The sequence below is a fragment of the Bubalus kerabau genome, chromosome 8 (genome assembly GCF_029407905.1).
Source record: "Bubalus kerabau isolate K-KA32 ecotype Philippines breed swamp buffalo chromosome 8, PCC_UOA_SB_1v2, whole genome shotgun sequence".
NCBI classification, from domain to species: domain Eukaryota; kingdom Metazoa; phylum Chordata; class Mammalia; order Artiodactyla; family Bovidae; genus Bubalus; species Bubalus kerabau.
This window is the reverse complement of record NC_073631.1, coordinates 52985628-53011159: the sequence shown is the minus strand read 5'-3', so window position 1 is coordinate 53011159 and position 25532 is coordinate 52985628. Positions and strand designations below refer to the sequence as shown.

Below are 25532 nucleotides of genomic sequence, written 5' to 3'. Positions count from 1 at the left end.
AGGGCAGGAGGAAAAGGGGACGACAGAGGATGAGATGGCTGGATGGCATCACCGACTTGATGGACATGGGTTTGGGTGGACTCCGGGAGTTGGTGATGGACAGGGAGGCCTGGCGTGCTGCAGTTCATGGGGTCGCAAAGAGTCGGACATGACTGAGGGACTAAACTGAGCTGAACTAATTATCTATGGCCTTTAAGGAGGAATGAAAGGTCTTTGATCTTGTTTTATGGGTAAACTATAATTATTTTGTCTTGCTTGACTGTCTTTGTTTGTTCATTTGTTTCAGCGTTTTCTCACCTCTCTGGTTAAATTTGCCCTTTAGAACTTGATAAAGGCCTAGGAAGCTAAAGCTTTTCTATGGACGGGAGGTGGGGTACAGGTAGGGATCTGTCCTCAAGAAAGCCCAGCAAGGTCCTGCTTGGTTCCAAAATCACTGATGTACATTGCAATTTAGTTCCCAGTAAGTATTACTATTAAATATATAAATAATGATTTTTTTTAATTTAAATTTATTTATTTTAATTGGAGGCTAATTACTTTACAATATTGTATTGGTTCTGCCACATATCAACATGAATCCGCCACAGGCGTACACATGTTCCCCATCCTGAACCCCCCTCCCACCTCCCTCCCCGTACCATCCCTTCAGGTCATCCCAGTGCACCAGCCCCAAGGATCCTGTATCAAACCTGGACTGGCAATTTTGACTTAAAAAAAGAAAAACACACCAACCCTGGAGAAGAATAAAATAATGGATACCTGTTAGGAAGAGTAGTATCCATACCATCTAAAAAGACATGAGTTCTGAGACAAGTTGGGATATTTGGGTCTGATCCAAGATAGACTTTAAATACTAATTTACTCTTAAACAGAATATAAATTTCTATAGAATTTATTGAAGATACAACTTCAGTTGCAGCAGTTTAAGTATTAGAAGTCTAAAAGACTAAGTAAAACTTGACTTATGGGACCAGAGCTAATGTTAGAACTTCGTAGAAGTTTGCCAACCCAAAACATCAGTGAATTTGGTCATTCTCATCCTGTTCTCTCCTAATTTGAGGGATTTAGTTGCATTTTGGTGAGTCTGTTTAGCTCACCATGGTCTCTCACGTAATACAGGACCACAATCCCAATGAGCATCCCCTTCTGCTCCAGAGTGAGTCAAGACAGCCAGGAAGGAGGTTTTCTTCTGCCACTGTGACTCACAGAGCATGAGACTGAGTTGGTGCTCTGGAGTAGGGAACCACTGCACCCTCCCCTGCATGTGGACCTGTTGTTAGCCAAGGCTGGTCAAACCACCAAATCCACATATCAAATTAGGCCTCCATATTGCAAAGTTGCTAAGAAGTCATACAGAGGTCATTGGTCTATTCTTCCCAGCTATGTTTGTAAAGTTTCACACAATGCTTATGTTGGCAGGAGGCAGCTCCTATAAGATTCTAGTGGTAACATGTGAGGAAGGGCCAAAATAATGGCAGAATATCCAGGAAAACAATGTTTGTCATTATCATTAGTTATTTTCAAAGAAAGTTTTCCACATCTCTTTTTTGACTTTTTGGGGTTTTGTTAGTCTTTTTGTAAGCCTCTGTAGTCTGATGTTCTTTCTATGTTAAAAAAGGAATTCAAGTAAAAAGCACTGTTAGTAATCCTTAACTTTTGGAAGCACTATGTGCTTGATGTAAGATTTCTCCATAAAACTATGCTATCCATAAAAACTTTTTTGTTGTTTTTTTTTTTAAGTAAAAGAATACAGGCAGCACTATAACACTGTGTTTAGTCTTGGTGAACTCGTTCACTATTACCAGGAACTGATAGAGTTTGTGAGTTATTTTTTCTGTTTAGAAAATTAGTTTGTTTAAAATTTATAATTTTAATTTTGACCCTGCTGGAATTGGAGCTAAAGGGGTGGGGAATGGGGAAGAAGGAGAGATGGAATGGAATACAAGTAGGAAAGGGGTAGAGAATGGAGAAGAAAGAGAGAGAGGATGGGAGGCAGGTAGGAAATGTAACTTACATTATATTACATTAATTGTAATTTTGTAAGATGGTGCTGTGATTTCTGGGCCTGGAAGTTTTGTATGATTTTAACTGTTTTTTAAAAACATGTAAGACAAAAATTACTTTCTTAACTATTTTTAATTATAGTCGTAACTATATGCACATTGCTATGAATGTTAATTATATTCAGTAGTGTTAACTATATTCACACTGTTGTACAGCTCTTTGCTGCTGCTGCTGCTGCTGCTAAGTCGCTTCAGTCGTGTCCGACTCTGTGCAACCCCATAGGTGGCAGCCAACCAGGCTCCGCCATCCCTGGAATTCTCCAGGCAAGAACACTGGAGTGGGTTGCCATTTCCTTCTGCAATGCATGAAAGTGAAAAGTGAAGGTGAAGTCACTCAGTCATGTTTGACTCTCAGTGATCCCATGGACTGCAGCCTACCAGGCTTCTCTGTCCATGGAATTTTCCAGGCAAGAGTACAGCTCTCTAGAGCTTTTTTATCTTGCAGAACTATAACTCTGTACCCATGGAACAACAGCTCCCTATCTCCCCCTCGCTCCAAATCATGGCATCTACTATTCTAATTTGTTTCTATGTATTTTACTACTTTAGATACCTCATATAAGTGGAATCATATACTATTTGTCTTTTTGTGAATAACTTATTTCGTTTCACTTAACATGATGTCCTTAAGATTCATCCATGTTATAGCATATGACAGGATTTCCTTCTTTTTTAAGGATGAATAATATTCCATTGTACATATTTACCACATTTTCTTTTATCTATTCATTTTTCCATGGGCATTTAGATTGCTTCCACCTCTTGGGTATTAGGCATAATACTAAAATAAATATGGTGATGCAAAATATCTTCCATCCTACTTTCAATTTTTTTGGTTGAATACCCAAAAGTGGGATTGCTGGATCATATAATAATTCTATGTTTATGGTTTTAAGAAACCTCCATATAGTTTTCCATAGTGATACATCATTTTGCATTCTCACCAACAGTGCACAAATTTCAAGTTTCTCCACATCCTCACCAATACTTGCCATTTTCTAAGTCTATCTGTGTCTATCTGTGTGTGTCTATGTGTGTGTGATATCTCATTGCATTTTTCTAATGATTAGTAATGATAAACCATCTTTTCATATGCTTTGTGGCTGTTTGTATATTTTCTACTCAAGTCCTTTGCACATTTTAAAATTGGTTTTTTATTGTTGCTGAGTTTAGTTCACTATTTTGGACATTAACCCTTTATCATATATATGATTTTGCAGATATTTTCTCCTATTCTGTAGGTTGCTTTTTCACTTATTGATTATCTTCTTTGATGTGCAGAGGTTTTTAAGTTTGTCTCTTTCAATGCCAAATCCATTTTCATGAAGCTCTTTTCCTGTTTTCTTTTCCAGATTTAGATCTTATGTGTAGGCCTTTAACTGTTACCATTTTGTGTTATTTTTTGTATATGGTGTAAGATAAAGCTCCAACTTCATTCTTTTGCATGTCAATACCCAGTTTTGCCAGCTCCATTTGTTGAAGATACTGTCCTTTTCCCATTTTGTGAGCTTAATACCTTTGTCCAAGATCATATAACCATATGTGTGAGTGTTTATTTCTGTTCTGTTCAGTTAGTCTATATGTCTATCTTTATGCAGTACCACACTGTTATAATTACTGTATCTGTAATGATTTGAAATCAAGTTTGAGGCCTCCAACTTTGTCTTTTCTCAAGATTTATTTGGGATCTCTTGAGATTCCATATGAATTGTAGAATGACTTTTCAATTTCTCCAAAAATATCTTTGGGTTTTTCATAGTAAGTGTTAAGTGCTAGTTGCTTAGTCGTGCCCAACTCTTTGCGATCCAATGGCCTACAGCCCACCAAGCTCCTCTGTCCATGAGATTTTCCAGGCAAAGATACTGGAGTGGGTTGCCATTTCCTTCTCTAGGGGATTCTCCCAACCCAGGGTTCAAACCCAGGTCTCCTGCACTGCAGGCAGATTCTTTACCGACCAAGCTACAAGGGAAACCCCCCCTGTTTCATAGGGTTTGTATTAAATGTATAGATTGGTTTGAATAGTATGGACATTTCAGCAATATAAAATTTTCCAGTCCATGAACATAGGGTGTCTTTTCATTTATTTGCATTGTCTTTATTTCATATAGCAGGGTTTTATAGTTTTTAGTATAGAAGTCTTGTTCCTTCTTAAGTGAATTTATTCCTAAGTATTTTGTTCCTTTTAATGTTATTGTAAATTAAATTGTTTCCTTAATTTCCTTTTAAGAAACACAACTGATTTCTACCTTTTGTTTTTGTATCCTGAAACTTGCTGAATTTATTAGTTCTGACAGTTGTGTGTGGGTTAAGGTGTGTAATGTTTAGTTGTGTTTGTATAAGAATATGTCATCTGAGAACAGAGGTAATCTTTCTTTCTTTCCAAATTGGATCCCTGTTTTTCTTAACTAATTGCTCTGGTTAAGACTTCCAGTATTATTTAAATAGAAGTGATGAGTGGGCATCCTTGCCTTATTCCTGATCGAAGAGGAAAAGATTTCAGTTTTTCTATGTTGAGTATAATGTTAGCTGCAGGCTTTTCATATATAGTCTTAATTATGTTGAACTGTTTTTCTTCTATTCCTAGTTTGTTGCATGTTTTTATCATGAAAAGTTATTGAATTTTGTTAATGTTTTTTCTGCATCAGTTGAGATAATTATTTAATTTTTGTTCTTTATTCTGTTAATGTGGTGTGTGAAATTGATTGCTTTTCATGCATTCAACCATCCTTGTATCCCAGGAATAAAACTCATTTGGTCATGCTGGGATGCTTTTAAGATGCTATTGAATTTAGTTTTTATTATTTTGATGAATATTTTTATATCACTATTCACCAGAAGTATTTGTCTGTAATTTTCTTTTATTGCAGCATATTTTTCTAGCTGTGGGATCATGGTAATACTGGCCTCATAAAATGTGATTGGGAATGTGCTTCTTCTTTAATATTTTGGAAGAATTTAAAGAGAATTGGTAACTTCCTCTTTAACATGTTAGTAGAATTATCCAGAGAAGCAATCTGGTCCTAGGTTTTCTTTGCTGTGAAGTTTTTGATTACTGATTCAGTTTCCTCACTGATTATAGATCTGTTTAGATTTTTAATTTCCTCATGATTCAGTCTTGTTAGGTTCTATGCTTCTAGAAATTTGTCTGTTTCTTATAGATTATGTAGTTTATTGTATAAAATTGTTCATAATAGTCTCTTTTTTATTTTTATTTTTTACATAGCAGTCTCTTATAATCCTTTCTGTTTCTGCAAAATCAGTTGTAATAGCTCCTCTTTCACTTTAAGGGCCCTCTCTTTTTTTCTGATTTTATTTATATGTGTTCTCTCTTTTTTTTTCTTAGTCTAACTAAGGATTTGTCAATTTTGTTGATTAAAAAAAAATTCATAAGTTTTGTTGACTTTTTTTCTATTCTTTGCTTCATTTATTTTTGCTTTATTATTTTCTTCCTTCTGCTAAATTTATACTTAGTTTGTTATTTTCTATATCTTTGAGATATAAAGCTAGGTTATTAATGTGAACCCTTCCTTGTTTTTTCAGTGTTTACTGCCATAAACTCCCTTTTAGTACTGCTTTCACTGTATTCCATAAGTTTTGGTATGTTGGGTTTTTTTCATCTTTATTTTCCTGAAGATATTGTTTGTTTCTTTTTTGACTCATTTATTCTTTAAGAGTGTGTTGTTTGAATTCTACATATTTGTGAATATTCCAGTTTTCCTTTTGCTATTGATTTCCAGTTTCATCCCACTGTGGCCAGAAAAGATACTTGGTATGATTTCAATCTTCTTAAATTTGTTAAAACTTAATTTTGTGATCTAACATGTGGTCTATCTTGGAAAATGTTCCATGTACAGTTAAAAAGAATGTGTATTCTGCTCTGTTAGATGGAATGTTCTCTATGTCTGTTAAGTCTAATTGGTTTATAGCGTTGTTCAACTCTTCTGTTTCCTTACTGAACTTCTGTCTAGTTGTTCTATCCATTATTAAAACTGGACTATTGAAATCTCTTACTATTGTTGGGTTGCTGTATATTTCAGTCTTCAGTTCTGTAATTCTATCAATATTTGCTTCATATATTGGGATTTCTGATATTAGGTGCCTATATATTTATAATTGTTATATCTCTGTGGTTAATTGACACTTTTATCATTATAAAATATCCTTTGTCTCTTGTGACAGATTTTGACTTAAAGACTGTTTTGTCTATTATAATTATGGCCACACCTGCTGTATTTCAGTTATTACTTGCATGGTGTGTCTTTTTTCATTCTTTCACTTTCAGCATACATATGCTCTTAATTTAGTCTCTTACAGATAGCATATGGATGGATCTGTTTGGGTTTTTCTCTAATATATTTAACAAATCTTTGGGAATTTTGATCTATTTACATTTTAAAGTAATTATTTATAGAGGAGGACCTACTATTGCCATTTATTAATAGTTTTCCATATGTCTTGCAGCTATTCTGTCTCTTTTTCTCTCTTGCTACCTTCCTTGTAAGTAATATACTTTGACGCTTATGGCAGAAAGTGAAGAAGAACTAAAGAGCCTCTTGATGAAAGTGAAAGAGGAGAGTGAAAAAGTTGGCTTAAAGCTCAACATTCAGAAAACTAAGATCATGGCATCCGGTCCCGTCACTTCATGGCAAATAGATGGGGAAACAGTGGAAACAGTGGCTGACTTTATTTTGGGGGCTCCAAAACCACTGCAGATGGTGATTGCAGCCATGAAATTAAAAGACACTTACTCCTTGGAAGGAAAGTTATGACCAACCTAGACAGCATGTTAAAAAGCAGAGACATTACTTGGTCAACAAAGGTCTGTCTAATCAAGGCTATGGTTTTTCCAGTAGTCATGTATGGATATGAGAGTTGGACTATAAAGAAAGCTGAGCACTGAAGAATTGATGCTTTTGAACTGTGGTGTTGGAGAAGACTCTTGAGAGTCCCTTGGACTGCAAGGAGATCCAACCAGTCCCTCCTAAAGGAGATCAGTCCTGGGTGTTCATTGGAAGGACTGATGTTGAAGCTGAAACTCCAATACTTTGGCCACCTGATGCGAAGAGCTGACTCATTGGAAAAGACCCTGATGCTGGGAAAGACTGAGGGCAGGAGGAAAAAGGGATGACAGAGGACGAGATGGTTGGATGGCATCACCGACTCAATGGACATGAGTTTGGGTAAACTCCGGGAGTTGGTGATGGATAGGGAGGCCTGGCATGCTGTTGTTCATGGGGTTGCAAAGAGTCGGATACGGCTGAGTGACTGAACCGAACTTTGACTCCTTTCTCATTTCCTCTTATACATCTTCTATATGTCTTATTTGTGGTTACTACTGAGATTACATAAAATATTTTAAAGTTATAGCGATCTGTTTTAGACTGATAACAAATTGCATATTAAAATGCTGCTTCTTTACCCTTACCTACCCCCCAGCTTTATTTTATTGATGTCACAAATTACATGTTTTATATTGTGTATCTAGTAACATAGATTTATAGTTATTTAAAATTCTTTTGCTACTTAAATTATATTCCAGGACTAATAGTGATTCATGTGCTAACATTATAAATACTTGAGTATTTTATAATTGTCTGTATATTTACCTTTTCCAGAGAGTTTTCTATTTTCATTTCATTTTTGTATACTTTCATGTTACTGTCTAGCATCTTTTCTGTCGAAATACAGTTAATGTTGTGTTAGTTTTAAGTGTACAGCAAAGTGATTAAGTTTTATTTATTCTTTTACAGATTATTTTCCATTATAGATTATTATAAGATATTGAGTATAGTTCCCCATGCTATATAGTAGGTACTTGTTGTTTACCTATTTCAAACAAAGTAGTGTATATATATATATATATATATATATATATATATATATATATGCTAATCTCAAACTTCTAACATGTCTCTCCTTCTGCCCCTATTATCCCCTTTGGTAACTGTGAATTTGTTTTCTATTTCTGTGAGTCTATTTCTGTTTTGTAAAGAAGTTCATTTGTATCATTTTTTTTTTAGATTCCGCATATAAGTGATAGCATAGAATGTTTGTCTTTTTCTATCTGACTTATTTAACTCAATATGATAATATCTTATTTCCTAAATTTGTTTTTCTGGTATTTTTGTATTAGTGTATAGAAATGCAACAGATTTCTGTATATTAATTTTGTATCTAGCAACTTTACCAAGTTCATTGATAGGCTCTAGTAGTTTTCTGGTAGCATCTTTAGGATTTTCTATATAGCATCATGTCATCTGTAAACAGTGACAGTTCTACCTCTTTTTTTAATGAATTTTTTTCCCCTAATTGCTGTGGCTAAGATTCTAAAGCTGTGTTGAGTAAAAATGGTGAGAGTGGCATGCTTATCTTGTTCCTGATCTTAGACATAATGCTTTCCCTCTGAGTATGATCTTGGCTTGGTTTGTTAGCTAGATTTGTCATATATGGCTTTTATAATGTTCCCCCTATGCTCACTTTCTGAAGAGTTTTAATCATGAATGGATGTTAAATTTTATGTAAAACGTTTTCTTCATCTATTGAGATAATCATATGGTTTTTATTTTATAATTTGTTAATGTGGTATATCACAGTGATTGATTTACAGATATTGAAAAAGCCTTGCATCCCTGGAATAAATCCCACTTGATCATGATGTATGATCATTTTACTGTGTTGTTGGAGTCAGTTTGCTAATGTTTTGTTAAGGAATTTTACATCTATGTTCATCAGTGCTGTTGGCCTGTAATTTTCTTTCTTTGTGATATTTTTGTCTGGTTTTGGTATCTCAGTGATGGTGGCCTTGTAAAATGAGTTCAAAAGTTCCTTCACCTGAGAAGCCATCTGGTCCTGGACTTTTGCTTATTGGGAGTTTTTAAATTGCTCATTCAATTTCAGTACTACTAATTGGTCTGTTCATATTTTCTGTCTTCCTGGTTCAGTCTTGAGAGATTGTACCTTTCTTATAATTTGACCGTTCCTTCTAGGTTGTCCATTTTATTGGCCTATATTTGCTTGTGGTAGTCTCTTATGACCCTTTGTATTTCTGTGAGGTTGGTTGTAACTTCTTTTTCATTTCTGATTTTGTTGATTTGGGACCTTTCTCTTTTTCTTCCTTAAGGAATCTGGTTAAAAGTTTATCAATTTTGTTTATCTTTCCAAAGAACCAGCTTTTAATTTCATAAACTTTTCTATTGTTTTTAGTCTCTATTTCAGCTCTGAACTTTATGATTTCTTTCCTTCTACTATGTTTTGTTTGTCCCCTCTCTAGTTGCTTTAGGTTGTTTATTTGAGATTTTTCTTGTTTCCTGAAGTAAGCTTGATTTGCTGTAATCTTCCCTCTGAGAACTGTTTTGATGATTTGCATAGGTTTTGGATTGTTGTGTTTTCATTTTCATTTATCTGTAGGTATTTTTTTATTTCCTTTTTGATTTCTTCAGTGATCCATTGGTCATTTCGTAGTAAATTGTTTAACCTCCGCATGTTTGTGTATTTTTTTTTTTCTTTCTTTCTTGTAGTTGATTTCTAGTTTCATAGCTTTGTGGTCAGAAAAGATGCTTGATATGATTTCAGTTTTCTGAAATTTATCAATGCCTGCTTTATGGCTCAGCATGGATCTATCCTGGAGAGTGTTTCATGTATATTTGAAAAGAATGTGTATTCTGCTTTCAGATGGAATCCTCTATAAATATCAATTAAGTTCATATGGTCTAATGTGTCATTTAAGGCCTTTGTTTCCTTTTTGAGTTGCTATCTGAATGATCTGTCTGTTGATGTAAGTGGAGTGTTAAACTCCCCTACTATTATTGTGTTATTGTCAGTTTCTTGTTTTATGCCTGTTGCAGATGACACCACCCTTTTGGCAGAAAGTGAAGAAGAACTAAAGAGCCTCTTGATGAAAGTGAAAGAGGAGAGTGAAAAAGTTGGCTTAAAGCTCTACATTCAGAAAACTAAGATCATGGCATCCGGTCCCCTCACTTCATGGCAAATAGATGGGGAAACAGTGGAAACAGTGGCTGACTTTATTTTGGGGGGCTCCAAAACCACTGCAGATGGTGATTGCAGCCATGAAATTAAAGGACCCTTACTCCTTGGAAGGAAAGTTATGACCAACCTAGACAGCATATTAAAAAGCAGAGACATTACTTTGTTAACAAAGGTCCGTCTAGTCAAGGCTATGGTTTTTCCAGTAGTCATGTATGGATGTGAGAGTTGGACTATAAAGAAAGCTGAATGCCGAAGAATTGATGCTTTTGAACTGTGGTGTTGGAGAAGACTCTTGAGAGTCCCTTGGACTGCAAGGAGATCCAACCAGTCCCTCCTAAAGGAGATCAGTCCTGGGTGTTCATTGGAAGGACTGATGTTGAAGCTGAAACTCCAATACTTTGGCCACCTGATGCGAAGAACTGACTCATTTGAAAAGATCCTGATGCTAGGAAAGATTGAGGGCAGGAGGAGAAAGGGATGACAGAGGATGAGATGGTTGGATGGCATCACCGACTCAATGGACATGAGTTTGGGTAAACTCTGGGAGTTGGTGATGGACAGGGAGGCCTGGTGTGCTGTGGTTCATGGGGTCGCAAAGAGTTGGACACAACTGAGCGACTAAACTGTACTGAACTGAACATTTGCCTTGTATGTTGGGGTGCTCCTATGTTGAATGAATATATATTTACAATTTTATATCTTCCTCTTGGATTGATCCTTTGATCATTATGTAGTGTCCTTCTTTGTCTCTTTTGCATTCTTTATTTTAAAGTTTATTTTGTCTGATATAAGAATTGCAACTCCAACTTCCTTTTGATTTCCATTTGCATGGAATACCTTTTGCCATCTCATCACTTTCAGTCTGTATATGTCTCTAGATCTGAAATGACTCTTGTAGACAGCAAATACACAGCTCTTGTTTTTGTATCCATTCAGTCAGTATGTATTTTGGTTGGAGCATTTAGTCTGATTAGCAAAGTAAAAGAAAAATATGTTGATACATGGTTAGTCACTGTTGTAATATTTTATAGGACTTAGAATTTGTCTGAGTAGAACAAGACAAGAGTAGAACTTATTTCTGCTGTGGAATTTGTTAGATAATTGGAGGACAAAATCATGTGGAAATTGTAGAAAGAATATTTTAACAAGTATATGTCTAGTATATATACAAATGTGAGCTTTTAACCCAAATTCCATTAGTTAATGGGTGTTCTGAGGTGTGTAATGGGAAGTAAGCATAGTCACTACTAATACTAAGAAATTGTCTATAACAATTTGTCTATAACATTTCTGGAAAGAAAGTGACAAGAAGACTGTCTTAGTTTTAGGGCTTCTTTCACTGTGTACCACAAACTAAGTGACTTTAAACAACAGAAACGTATGGTCTCACGTTTCTAGAGGTTAGGAGTGTCAGCAGGACTACGTTGTCTCTGAAAGCTTTAGCAGATATTTTTCTTTCCCTTTATATAGCTTCTGATGGTGGCCACAATCCCTGCCAGTTCTTGGCTTGTAGCTGCATCACTCCATTCTCGGCCTCTGTCATCACATGGTGTTCTCTGTGTGTGTCTGTCCTTGTCCTTGGTTGTCTTCCTTTTGTTATAAGGGCACTAGTCAGATTAAGTGCCTGTCCTACTCATCTAATTACATCTGCAACAACTCTGTTCCCAAATAAAATCACATTTGAAAGTGATACATTTGCGGTATCGGGGGTTATGACTTCAGTGTATTTCTGTAAGGTACACAATTCAACCAATAACATTGACTAAACCCAGTTGAAGTGGTACTAGAATAGTAGTGATCAGATTACCTAGAAATGTTATAAAGAACAAAGAATAAGACAGAAGTTCAGTAATGAGAATCAGAACAAAGGTCAGAATGTAACTAAGATCAATGAAACTAAGAAACTAACTTACTGCCAAAGCAGTCTATTAGCAAAAAGAAATAAGGAATTATAACTAAGGTTAAGATTTCTTCTTGAACTATAATATTGGGGTCAGATGTAGAGAGGGGGGTTATGGAAATTGGAAGTCAGATAAGTACAGATAATCATTAACATCTGTATTTCACATTTAGTGCTGTGAATTAATTTGAATAGCCCTTTAAAGTTTTTCAAATCATCTTTTATGTACCACGTCCTCTGCCAAGTCGCTAGACACGTACAGTGATAGTAGATACAGTGTCTCCTTTAGGGCTATCTAGTATTTTGCCCATATACACATATGGCATTGACAGTTAACCCTTGAATAATGTAGGGGTCAGTGGTACTGACCCCAGTGCAGTAAAAAAATTCATGTATAAATCCAGTCTGCTCTCCATATCTGAAGTTCCGTATCTGTGGATTCAACAAACAGTGGATTATGTAGTATTGTAGTGTGTATTTATTGGAAAAAATCCATATATAAGTGGACCTGCACAGTTCAAGCCCATGTTATTCAAAGGTCAACTGTATACACATATGTTACTGATATGAGGCAATCAGGTTGAAATTGATGCATAAAGTGGGTTATTAAATGGAGGGAAGACATGAATTGATTTTGACAAAGAGGATATATGTTTCTGTCCATCAGCCCACCACTCCTTTTCCCCATCTGCTTTTGGTTTCTGCCTTCCTCACTTCTTTCTATGTTGATCTGATCTTTGCAAGCGCATCTTCCAACCTTACTGACATTGCTATAGACCAAATATCTGTGTCCTCCCCAAAATTCATGTTGAAACCTAATGCCCAATATGATGGTATTAGGAGGTAAGACCTTTGGGAGATGCTTTCATCATGACAGTGGAGCCCTCACTGAGTGTGATTAGTGTCCTTATAAATAACATCCCATCAACCTCCCTGGTACCTTCTGCCATGTAAGGTTATAGTAAGAAGATGACTATCTATGAGGAAGGAGCTGTCACCATATATCAAATCTGCTGGTGCCTTGATCTTGGACTTCTAGTCTCCAGAACTGAGAGACAGAAATTTCTGTCATTTATAAGTCATCTAGTCTATGGTATTTTGTTTTAGCAGTCCATGTGTACTAAGACAGCTTCTTTCAGTCTTTATTTCTGCTTTGGTGTTTGATAGATAGAAGGAAAGAAAGAAGGAAGGTGGCAAGGAAGAACAGAGATCCTCAGTGTACCAGAGAGAAAGTGGGTGGGGAGGAAATTATTTGGAAAACACACAGATTAATGCTGAAATATAAAGTGAAAGTGAAAGTCACTCAGTCGTATCTGACTCTTTGTGACCCCATGGACTGTAGCCTGCCAGGCTCCTCTGTCCATGGAATTCTCCAGGCCAGAATATTGGAGTGGGTAGCTGTTCCCTTCTCCAGGGGATCTTTCCAACCCAGGGACTGAACCTGGGTCTCCCACATTGAAGGCAGATATTTTACTGTCTGAGCCACCAGGGAAGCCCACTGAAATATAATCCTGGCTCGAAAAGGCTGTTCAGCAAAATCACCTTCTCACCCTTGACTATAATTAACTTTTTAGTCCTTCAGGTTACTAACCAGCCGCTAACTCTGAGAGAAAAATGATTGAATTTAAGCATGTTATGACTTAGGAAAAAATATAATTTTAGTGGTTGACTTGCATGTATATACTTTTTCCCTATCAGTAAAGTGGATAGATCAGCTGATGCACCTTTTTCTATACTTGTCTTATCATAAGAACCACCTGAGGCAATAGTTGAATGTCCAGATTTCTGCCCCAGCCCCTATGCATCAGCCTCTCCAGGGGAGGGGCTCTGAACATCTATTCTTAAGAAAAGCCTCTTGATCAGGCAAGTTTGGAACCATTTAGCAAATATGGGGAAATATTTCTGAGAAGGAAAACAATAGAGCACTGATAACTATCATAACATATATTTGGAAATAACTACCCAATTGACTAAATACACTTTTTAAGCGAGGAATAGCCAAGTGAGATCACAAGTCTTTTCAGAGTTTGAGGAGAATGATTTTTCAGATTTACAACCCTGAGACTTCACCTCTGCCTCATCTTCTATAATAATAACATCATCACAATGAATTGCCCAATCAGCATCTTTTAACTAAATGAGAATTCTAAGTAATTGCTTATGAAACACTGTGTTATTTGTTTTTAAAAAACAGTTCTATAGAAATAAAAGAAAAATTAACCTGCCTCTTATAGAAGGGAGGAAATGGTATTGTTTTGAGCACTTATCAAGAATTTTATGCCATTGTGCCATACAATTTTTCAAATCTGAACACAGTTTCTATTTTACTTATGAAGAAGTAGATTTAGAAAAGCAGAGAGGCTTTCCCATGACCACAGAGTATACAGTGGGCCAGTATAACAATCCAGATAATTTCTTAGGAAAGCTAGATCAGTAACTAAGCAGAGATAAAAAGTTTGAGAATTCATGTTGTATTTCAAAAATAAATATTCCATAACCCATAGAAGAAAGGAAAAGCTTATAAGTGCTTATTTTAACTCCAAGAAAATGCACACTGCTTTTGCATTGGCAGTTGTATTGTTTATAGAACATTGGTGAAGTCACAGGCAGTGGATTGAATTCCATCATCCACAAGGGTGATGAGTAAGTTTTAACTATAGCAAACAAATAATGAATCAACACCGTTCCCACAAAATAATACAAAAAGCAAATCTGTAGGAAAATTTCTTGAGAAACAAACTCTCAATTTTTTATGTCAAAATATAGTATAAAGGGACTTAAATATTCTTCAGTGGTTTATCTGGTCCAAGCTTGTTTGGTGCTTGCCAGTAGGATTCACTTCTTCACCAGCCTCTGGTGGTTGGCTAAAGGTCACACCCAGTTCCTTGTCATGTGGGTCTCTCAGACATGTCGTTTAGGCTCACAATAGAGTCTAGCAACAATACAGAAGTCACAATTTTATAACCTAATCAATGGAAGTATTTTACTCATTAGATCCAAATCATTAGGCCCAACCCACACTCAAGGGGAGAACATTACACAGGGTGTGGCACCAACCTAATTCTTAGCAGAAATCCTCACCACTTATTCTTTTTTTTTTTTTAATTGTTTCTCACCACTCATTCTTGCTAGGCACAGATACTACTGCTGCCTGCTCAAATGGTGTAGATCCATCTCCATGAGTTACTGGGGCTGGGTCCCTAAGGAAGTGCAAATGCCTCTCAGAATTATCCTTCCAGTGAGCAGTAGTAGAAGTGATCATCCATCAGTTCCTGACCCCCATTAGTTCAGAGTTCCCCGACTGGTTACTAAAGCTCCAGAGCTTCTGAGCTGCAAATGCAGGCATGCAGAGTTGTTGTGTCCTGTGCTATAGCAACAAGAAGCTTTGGATAGAAGATGTAGGCACTTGAAGTGTTAGTTATGTTAGTAAGACACAAGACAAAGTCTTTAGAGGCTTTTGCCACAGCCACAGAAGCAAGAATAAGACTGAGATGGTCTGTTCAGTTCAGTTCAGTTGCTCAGTCGTGTCCGACTCTTTGCGACCCCATGAATTGCAGCATGCCAGGCCTCCCTGTCCATCACCAACTCCCGGAGTTCACTCAAACTCATGTCCGTTAAGTCAGTGATGCCATCCACCCATCTCATCTTCTGTCGTCCCTTCTCCTCCTGCCCCCAATCTCTCCCTGAGACAGGTACTAATGGCATGTGATACAGAAAAGGAGGTAGGAAGTTTCAGACAAAAGATGTTAGACAGACTCCTTCCAGAGTCATGATCCCTATGAGACATAAGAGAAACTTAATAAAAGGAAAGACAGATCCAACTTGAAGTTACCTGTTATCTGGTTCTACAAAGACAATGACATATTCAAGTGAACCCCAGTTCAGTTCACTTCAGTCACTCAGTTGTGTCTGACTCTTTGCAACCCCATGGACTGCAGCACACCAGGCTTCCCTGTCCATCAACAACTCCCAGAGCTTGCTCAAACTCATGTCCATCAAGTCAGTGATGCCATTCAACCATCTCATCCCCTGTTGTCCCCTTCTCTTCCCACCTTCAATCTTTCCTAGCATCAGGGTCTTTTTTAATGAGTCAGTTCTTCACATCAGGTGGCCAAAGTATTGGCACTTTGGCTTCAGCATCAGTCCTAATGAATATTTAGGATTGAAAATGAGCCCCAGGTGACACCAGCTCCTCACAACACTTCAGACTTGGTTGAAAGAATATGTTTAGATCAAGATGTATAAACATTACCCCAAACCGTCTTCCCATTGCCACTTTTTGACATTGGCTCCTAATTTCACAATGCACCCAACACTGTAATCATTCACAACATGGCAGTGGGAAAGTAGACCATCAGAGGCTGATGTGAGGGTCACTAGTAGCACATGCTACTACAGCAGAGATGTTTGTCCTTGGAAATCTGCCATAGTTTCCTTTAGTTCTTTACTCCTTGTAATTTTTATCATCTTTCCACAAATAATAAAGGATCTGGACTTTACCAGACATCTCAGAACAGCTGAACAACTTCATTTTCTAGAAAAAGATAACAGAGTAAAAGAGGGATTGTATATAATTGAATCCTGGAGGACAAAATTAAGGAAAGTTATCAGAGGAGACTTACTTCTCATTCCTACTATTTATTAAAAGCTTCCACAATCACAATTTCTACCAGATACTCCCCCTATAAACCTTTCATTTCAAAAACAAAAAAGGAAAAAGATATCACATGAACAAAGGCAACAAGGGGAGAAACAGTTTCAAGAATCTGGGAAAGACCATCTGTTTGATGTTGCCGTAGTGATATCAAGTTTGAGGCAGGGGATCATGACATTTATAACTGAAGGGGTAGTGAGTGTTAGATCATGAAGAAGTAACATAATTAGTTGCCCAGGCATTATTCTATAGATAACAATCGGTGGGTATTAAACATAAGCATGATGTAACCAGTGTTAAATCTAAGAAAAGTGATTGTAAGCTTTGTGGAGAATGAATTCAGAGGGACAAAAATCACATCAGAGAATTTATGTAATCATCTTCTGTATCTCCAAGAGGGTTATGACGACACCCTGATGCCTGGAAGTTTTAGTGCAGATGAAGAAGAAGGTTCCAGAAACCAGAGCATTTGAGATATAACCAATGATTAAGTTAAGGGTATGATACAAAACAGTGAGGGAGTAGGGAGCTAAAGTAAGTAAGTAATTCTTTGTGACCCCATGGACTGTAGCCTGCCAGGCTCCTCTGTCCATGGGATTCTCCAGGCATGAATACTGGAGTGGGATGCCACTTTCTCCTCCAAGGGATCTTTGTGACCCAAGGATCGAACCCATGTTTCTTGCATCTTGTGCATTGCAGGCAGATTCTTTACCCCCTGAGTCACCTGGGAAGCAAATTCGAAGGGTTTGGGTTACTGTGAACCCGGAACTGCAGTTGAGTTCAGTAGCTCAGTTGTGTCTGACTCTTTGCGACCCTATGGACTGCAGCACACCAGGCCTCCCTGTCCATCACCAACTTCCATTAGCTAACAAGAGTGCAGATAGGAGGTGCCCAGGTCTTATGAAACCATGCCTCAAAGTGTGATTTCATCAATTTGCAGACTTGTGTGCCTCAGCCCCTGCGACAAGTAGGAGAAAAGGTGGATTATTCCTTGTCTTTTATCCAGAGGTCAGGGAACATGCATATTGGGTATAGCAGGAGGATAGAGTGTAAGTAAACTGAGGTGCTGGTGAGAAGGTAGAGAGCAGACCAAGCCTGAGGTTTGGAGTAGGTAGTCAAGTTGCTGGTGTGAGGGCACATGCACTTGAGAGAGGGGAGATGAGGAACTAAGGAGGGAGGTCTGTGGGATAAAGGCGAGGAGATCTTTGGAAAAGTGGAAGGTCAGGAGGTTGTGGTGAGGGTCTGGAATATTGGAATCTATGTTTCGGAGGCCTAAACACATTCTTGAGGCCAAAATGGAACCACACTCGTCTTTGGGCTTAAGGACAGAAGATGAAGACCCAAAGGATTACTTCTATCACATATAACTATCTCTTCATCAATGCCCCACATCATTACTAGGGTAAAAAGCAGCACAGTGGTTATTAATTCACAATTTTTCTGACTCCCGCCCCTTTTATCTTATTATTTAAGGGAAATCTGGTTAAAAGCAGCTATCTCTGGGAGCCTGGGGTGAGCTGACTATGCAGAAAAATGGGAAAGCTAATCTATTAGACAGGCCCTCAATTACCATTCAAACATATGTGATGATGCGCAACCACTGGTGGAGATATTTGCAAGGTGGGAATATTGTACCACAGGAAATATCATATTATATACTTGCTTCAGTATATTTTAACAAAATGCTATGTGATGGAATAATCTGATACTAGGTGCAGTGTTTAAAGATACGTCAAAGAGAGGATGACTTAGCTTAGAGGTTTTGAAGCACTATGGAAAAAATGGAAATCTTGGCCTATTCTAATTAGCTACTGTGGATAACCACTGTATTTCCCAATCTGCCAAGTATGCAAATTGTGGAATATTCATGAAAAGGTCTTTGGAAAGTGGCAATAAGAAAACAGATAAATGATTTTTCTTCTAGAGCGGACTATTAGAGCTTACCTTGGTTTTCCATTGTAGCCTTAAATATTATTACCTACAACTCTCCCAGAAGCTAGAGTACACTGTACTTGGTTTCTGTTTTGGTTACATGTCTGTTATCTTTGAAACCTTTATGAACTTTTTTCAACCCTAAAAGCATGTGACCTTTGGATCCCAAAAGAGTAGGAGTTATGGTAGTGTTCTTTTATTCTTGGATCACTTTATAATATCATTAGGATTTTCTAGGCTTTTCCTTCAGGACTGATGCTCTAAACTTAGGGTAAAATAAGGTGAAAGTTTAACTGAAACAAGATCCATTGCCAGTCTAAGTGATTTTTTAACATATCTTGAACTGGGCTGGTGAAGTTCAATAATAGCATCATAAACACATCATTTTCTTTGCTGGCTTAGAGTGTTAATGTACTCTATGCATCTAAGTAAGCTTTTAAAAAAGTCAACCTTATACTTAAATTTTCTATCCTATTGGCAAAGTTTAGCTGATTTGGACCTAAAATATGCCTTCTGATAGAATGAGGCATCCTCCAAATTATTGACACCAAACTCTGTCGCTCAAATCAATGGTGTGTACTTTTAGAGAAACGATACTATGTGACCAGTCAGATGTAAATGTTTAATAATTCAGAAACAAAAAGCACAGCTTGCTTTGATTTTTTCCACAACTTTTCAGCTCCAACAAGACCTCAGGCAACTATGTAATAGAAATTCTAGCCAAATTAAATATTTGTGTGTTTTTTTTAAGAATAAGGGAAAATAAAGATTGAAAATTTTAAAGTTAAGTTGAAATCCTTCTCAGCATCTTAACCATCTCAGGATCACAGAATGATGGAAAGACAACCAGTAGAATGGTGACAAGATGAACCCAAACCAACAGGGTGGTAACAGGAATTGACTGGAATGCTGGGATAAACTTTTAGAACTCTTGTCTGCGTATGTTAGTTAACTCCACACACAATAAATTCCTTTATTTTGATTTTTCTGATTCCAGAATTCTAGTTTTGCTCAGTTTATTTTTTCTAGTTTTCAAAGGACACCTTCATTTTATATTCTGTACCACACCTTGAAGTCACTTAGGCTAAGTCTGAATACCTCTCTGCCCATTCAGTTCCCACAACCAAAGATAACTTGATAATACAGTTACCATTCAAAGAAGGGAGGACATTCAATGAAAGAAGCTATAAAATGTACATTTCCCCAGTTCTGAAACTCAGTCAGGTGTCTTCCTAGTAAAATCCCATGCGCAATTCATCCAGTGAGACAGAGCTATTGGGCATAGTGAGCACTGAGGCAGAAATGTTTGTTTCTGAAGGAAAGTCCTCTCCTCAGACTAATTCAGAAAGAGAGGGAGAGCTCTAATGTTTCTCTGTGGTTTTGTTCTGCTTTACTGCACTTTGTAATAAGCACTCTGGCCAAAAGACTGAGTTCTGATGAAGTGGCACAAAACTGCGTGTCATCCCACAGCCTCAGAAAGGAGGTCTCTCTGTTTTTATTTGAAGCATACCATAACATGGGATCCCATCACAGTCTTTGAGAACTGAAATATAACAACACACAACTGATATTTGGATTGCCTCTAAACCACAAGAGAATAGCCACAATTCCAGCAACTTTCCTTCTAAGCTCCAGCCAAGTGTTCTAAAAGCTGTATCCTGGAATTATAATGTGGAATATCATTGGGTTTCTGTGGTGGGGGGATGGGGGTGGAGGGGTGGTTTTAAAAGACAGTGACTGATTAGTTCTAATTCAATATGGGGTAACAGAAAGTGCCTTAGATAGGAATTTTAGCTTTTTTTTTTTTTTTCTCTCACCCAAGTAACTAACTCTTCAATTGAGGTCAAATCACTTGGAGCCCTTCATTTAACAGATGAGAGGATTAATGTTGAATGCAATGAGCTTCCTTATATGTAAGTAAAAATACCAAAAGCTTGAATCTCATGACCTGTAGACCTTTCTATAATTCTAAACTTTTCCTTTTTGCTTTGGAATGGATTCCATCATTGATGTAAAAAATATTACTTACTTAACACCTTCTATTTTAAAGATAAATAGCCTCTCACGAAATCATATTTTTTAATTAATAGAGAAATTAATTGATATTGTACTAATTTAAAAAATGCTTTCCTGGCTAATTACCTCTAGGACTGATTGACAATAAAGGATATGCAATTCTACCTCCTGGAAGATTTTAGACACTAAAATACAGGCACTTTTCAATCACCCTGGGATAGAGTAAATCAAATCCCTAACTAGCTACGGTAACAATGCAACAGGACTCAGAAGTTAGGTAATGGCTGTTATTTGTTGCCACTGATGTTCACTAGAACACCCTTCCCACTCCCATAGAGGGCCAGAGCAGCCATGGCAGGTTTAGATGAATCAGAACCAACCCAGGGAAGGCTGCTTACAGGATGGTGGAAGTCAGGCCATTGGGAAGCAATAGAAGATGATGCTTAGTTTATTTCACCTTTGTCTGGGTTATTTGTGAATTTCTCTCTTCTCTGGTTGCTTGAGAGTTGACTGCATGTCTATAATACTATATGACCAGAACTTAATGGACAATTTTTCAGTGTCATTTCTTGTGCGATCATGTCATAATCCTCAAATACATCTTCAACATTCTCTTGATGTTTATTCTTCATCTCAAATCTCTACTTAAAGATATAGAAAATTAAAAAGAACATTGGTATACAGTAGAATTAAAAGACAAATTTTTTACTGAATTGGAAACTTTGGATATCATTTGTTGTTCAGTTGCGTGCATCCCTAGCATAATAATGACACCAGTTATTTTCTAGCAAGAAGGGATTTGGAGGATCCATTGTCTTGATGTGAGCTGCTGAGTATGCGTCACACAGTCGGTCCACATCCAAGTGTCTGAAACCAAAATGTTCTGCCCTAATCCTACAGAGTAATCTAATCCATTCAGAGTAATTCTCTGAGTGTAGAAAGATTTTCAGGGATTTACAATGTAGCTTGCTTTTGTGGCAAGGTTAGGTGTTATCATGCATGCTCAATTGCTCAGTCATGTCCGACTCTTTGTGACCCCATGGACTGTAGTTTGTCAGGCTTATCTGTCCTTGGCATTCTCCAGGCAAGAGTACTGAAGTTATCATAAAGGGTATTCTTCATTGAATAAAAATGGAGATGGTCATTGAGTCAGAAATGGAGAGGAAGTTCTTACACATTAGAGATTGGTTAAAGAAAATGGGAGGGAAGAGGGGTAATTCTGAGCAATTACATGGCCGAGACTGAAAATCCTTCTAAATTCAACTACTCTGGGGATTAAGCATGGATCTTGTAAAAATGGCTTTAATTGTAGACTCAAATAATCTCTTGAAAGTGAAAGACACTCAGTTGTGTCTGACTCTGTGACCCCATGGACTATACAGTCCATGGAATTCTGCAGGCCAGAATACTGGAGTGGGTAGCCTTTCCCCTCTCCAGGGGATCTTCCCAACCCAGGGATCAAACCCAAGTCTCCCACATTGCAAGCACATTCTTTTCCAGTTAGACCAGTTTTGTGAGGGGTTCACGCCTGCATAGAACTATCACAGTTGACAGTGACACTAAGGAGAGATTCCTTCTTCCTGTGGAGAAACTGCTGACAGATAAACGATGAATGGCGGCAGTGCTTGTAGGTCACCAAGATTTTCTGCAGTGGTCACCAGACGCAGTATTGGCCTGAGGCTCAGTGTGCAGCAGGGACTCTACCTGGGTGGCTGTGTTCCCTGTGTTTCAACAGCGACACCGTGTGGCAGCAACTGTGAAAAAGAAAGGCCTTCACCACTGAGGAAGCAGGTTTTCTGGTTCTCTGTGGATGAACTAAGCAGCGCTGGGAGATTAGGGGTCTTAGAGGAAGGAGAATCCTTCAAAGAGAAGAGCAAGGATGACTGCAATCTGTATTAACCAAGGCACTGTCTGAGAGGGAACCAGTACTTCCCTTCTGGTCACAATGGAGAAGGAGGAGATGTGCTCATCTACTGTCTCCAGGCAGGAGTTATCTTCTCACTCAACAGGGAAAATTAGGACTAGTCAGCTTGAGGGCTCAGGAAGATTTGATAAGAGCTGGCAAAGCAAACCTAACTACATCTCAAGCCAGTCACCAAATAATCTTTCTGCAGCAAGAGCCTTATTAGAGTAGATGGTAAAATCTTGGACTTTGCCTTGAACTCCCTAGAGTTAAACACAGTCATGCCACTTACTGTCTGTGACTTCAGAACTTATTCAACTCTGGGTCTCACTTTTCTTGTCTTTGTGTAATAGGAGGGAAGCAACACACCTCATAGAATGATTTTGAGAATTTAATGCATGAATCTGCAGAGAGTGTTTAATCCACTGGTAGACCCAGTCAGCTGACATTTGCTGGGCATTTTTTTTTTTTTAATCTCTTTATACTATCTTGCTGCTTATCTTGCTCTAAGGCTCCTTTATTTCATTACTTCAAGAATTTGTTCTATAATACAGAAACCAGATCCTGATTCCTGTTGTATTTCTTCTCTTTTAACTTTACATCTATATTTCTAAAATACATTTAACTGTTAAATTATATTTTTCCAACTGAAACAAAAAATACAGCTTTATAATGTGAAATTCTGTAATCTTAAACATTAACCAGTAATAGAAAATTTGGAAAACATGATTAGCCAATCAAAACACATGTGGGCCAGAGTCAGACCCTCTCAGTTTGCAACCTCTCTGTCACCATCCTCCTGCTAAGCTGCTGCTAAGTCGCTTCAGTCGTGTCTGACTCTGTGCGACCCCATAGATGGAAGCCCACCAGGCTCCCCTGTCCCTGGGATTCTCCAGGCAAGAACACTGGAGTGGGTTGCCGTTTCTTTCTCCAATGCATGAAAGTGAAAAGTGAAAGGGAAGTCGCTCAGTCATGTCCGACTCTTAGCGACCCCATGGACTGCAGCCCACCAGGCTCCTGCGTCCATGGGATTTTCCAGGCAAGAGTACTGGAGTAGGGTGCCATTGCTGTCACCATCCTGGGTAGATACAATTTAAGATGTGCGCCACCTAGTGGTACAAATTACAATTAAGTAATAATAAACTACTTTGCATACTATTTTAGTTTATGATTATAATATTAAAGTATAAAAGGTGATTGGTATCTTTTAATCATTTCCTATATAATTATTCATAAATGCTAGTGGGATCAGTTATTTTGAGAAAGCTAAGCAGTGATCCCATACTCTTATCTCACTCTCATAGCAAAAGTGGCTACAGAAGAATTGCTCCAATAATGTAGCTATAACATCACTTCCATTCCATCCTGCAGTTTCCAGGGATTCTATTCTCATAAACTCTGGATCATCTGCTATCTGAAATCACTCTTTCAAGCCTAGGTTTTAATTTTTACCTTGTCTAGAAGAAGTATAAGGTGGAATGAGGGGTAAACGAAGTATGGGTTAATGATGGATAATAAAAAAATCAAATTATCTACCATCTTTGTCCAATTCCTTCTCTATTTTTTCTGAATACCTATTCAAGCTTCTGAGATTGACTTTTCCTGCAAAATCATGATGTCCTGATTTATCATTGTATCTTATTTATTTGCACATCGATTAGGCCCATGATTATGACCTTTCAATAGAACAAAAATCAGCAAACTATGGCCTGTTGGTCAAATATAGCATGCCAACTATTTCTGTGAATAAAGTTTTCTTACAGTGTATATATGTGTATTTGTTTACATATTGTCTGTGATAGCTTTCTTGCTACAATGACAGAATTCAGTAGCTGTGACATATTTCCCCAAATATATATTTTCTGGCCCTTTACAGAAAGATTTTGCTGAAAGTGAAAGTCACTCAGTCATGTCCAAGTCTTTATGACCCTGTGAACTATACAGTCCATGGGATTCTCCAGGCCAGAATACTGGAGTGGGGAGCCTTTCCCTTTTGCAGGGGATCTTCCAAACCCAGGGATCAAACCCAGGTCTTCTGCATTGCAGGTGGATTCTTCACCAGCCTAGCCACCAGGGAAGCCCAAGAATACTGGAGTGGGTAGCCTATCCCTTTTCCAGCAGATCTCCCGACCCAGGAATCGAACTGGGGCCTCCTGCATTGCAAGTGGATTCTTTACAAACTGAGCTATCAGGGAAGCCCTGACCACTGCAATAAAACATTTTTCAGATTATGGCATGTGTGGGAAATATTTTACTTTCCATTGGCTTGTAATCTTTCTGTATGCTTATGTTTTAAGTATGTCTTTTTAAAAGAGAGTATTGCTGCATTTTACTTAAACCAAGCTTAATTTTTAATTTACTCTCAGATTCAGTTAAACTGATGCATTCATCATCCATTTTTGCCATCCTGTCTTGTGACTTTTGTTTATCCTGTTTTTTCCCATACCCCATTTTCCCCCTCCATTCAAACTTTTAGTAGATTGAGTTTTATTTAAAAATCCTATTGCTCCAATAATATTTTGAAAGTTTTGTGTTCTCATTCTTTTCTTTAAACAGTCTTAAATTTTAAAAACACACATTACTTTGAAAAGTCCAGTGTTAATCAATATGCTTATTCATCACCTGAAACATACAAATTCTTAAAATACTTAAATATCATATTTCCTCAGATCTAATGTTTCCCTCTTTAGTTCTAACTTATTTATATATGCTTCAAATAAGTTTTAAATAACAATTATAATATTTTATGTAATAAATTCTTATTTGTTTGTACCCTGATGTTTGTCATTTGTCAGTTCCTTTAGCTATCACTGTGTCTTCTTTTGCAGTTTTTCCTTTAGGTTGCATTTCAGTTTCTGGAAGCACACCTTTTAAAACATGTTTCAGTGAAGGTCTACTATATAAAAAATTGGGGTTCCCACAAGGGAAGAAGACAGAGAATGGGTCAATTTGGGGAGAAATGACAAATTTGTAAAGTGTTAAACTTTCCAGTCCATTAACATGGTATACTCTTAATTTGGGCTTCTCAGGTGGCCCTACTGGTAAAGAACCTGCCTGCCAATGCAGGAGATGTAAGAG

At 37.5% G+C, this 25532-nt stretch overlaps 1 long non-coding RNA gene across 1 annotated transcript in view; it reads left to right on the top strand.

Annotated features, from left to right (window-relative positions):
- Positions 1-25198, top strand: part of LOC129659155 (uncharacterized) — a 39690-nt gene extending 14492 nt beyond the window's left edge. Inside the window, exons 3-4 of the long non-coding RNA XR_008717815.1 lie at positions 20358-20448; positions 24501-25198. This is a non-coding gene — a long non-coding RNA (uncharacterized LOC129659155). The remainder of the gene's footprint in view (positions 1-20357; positions 20449-24500) is intronic.
- The last annotated feature ends 334 nt before the right edge of the window (positions 25199-25532 follow it).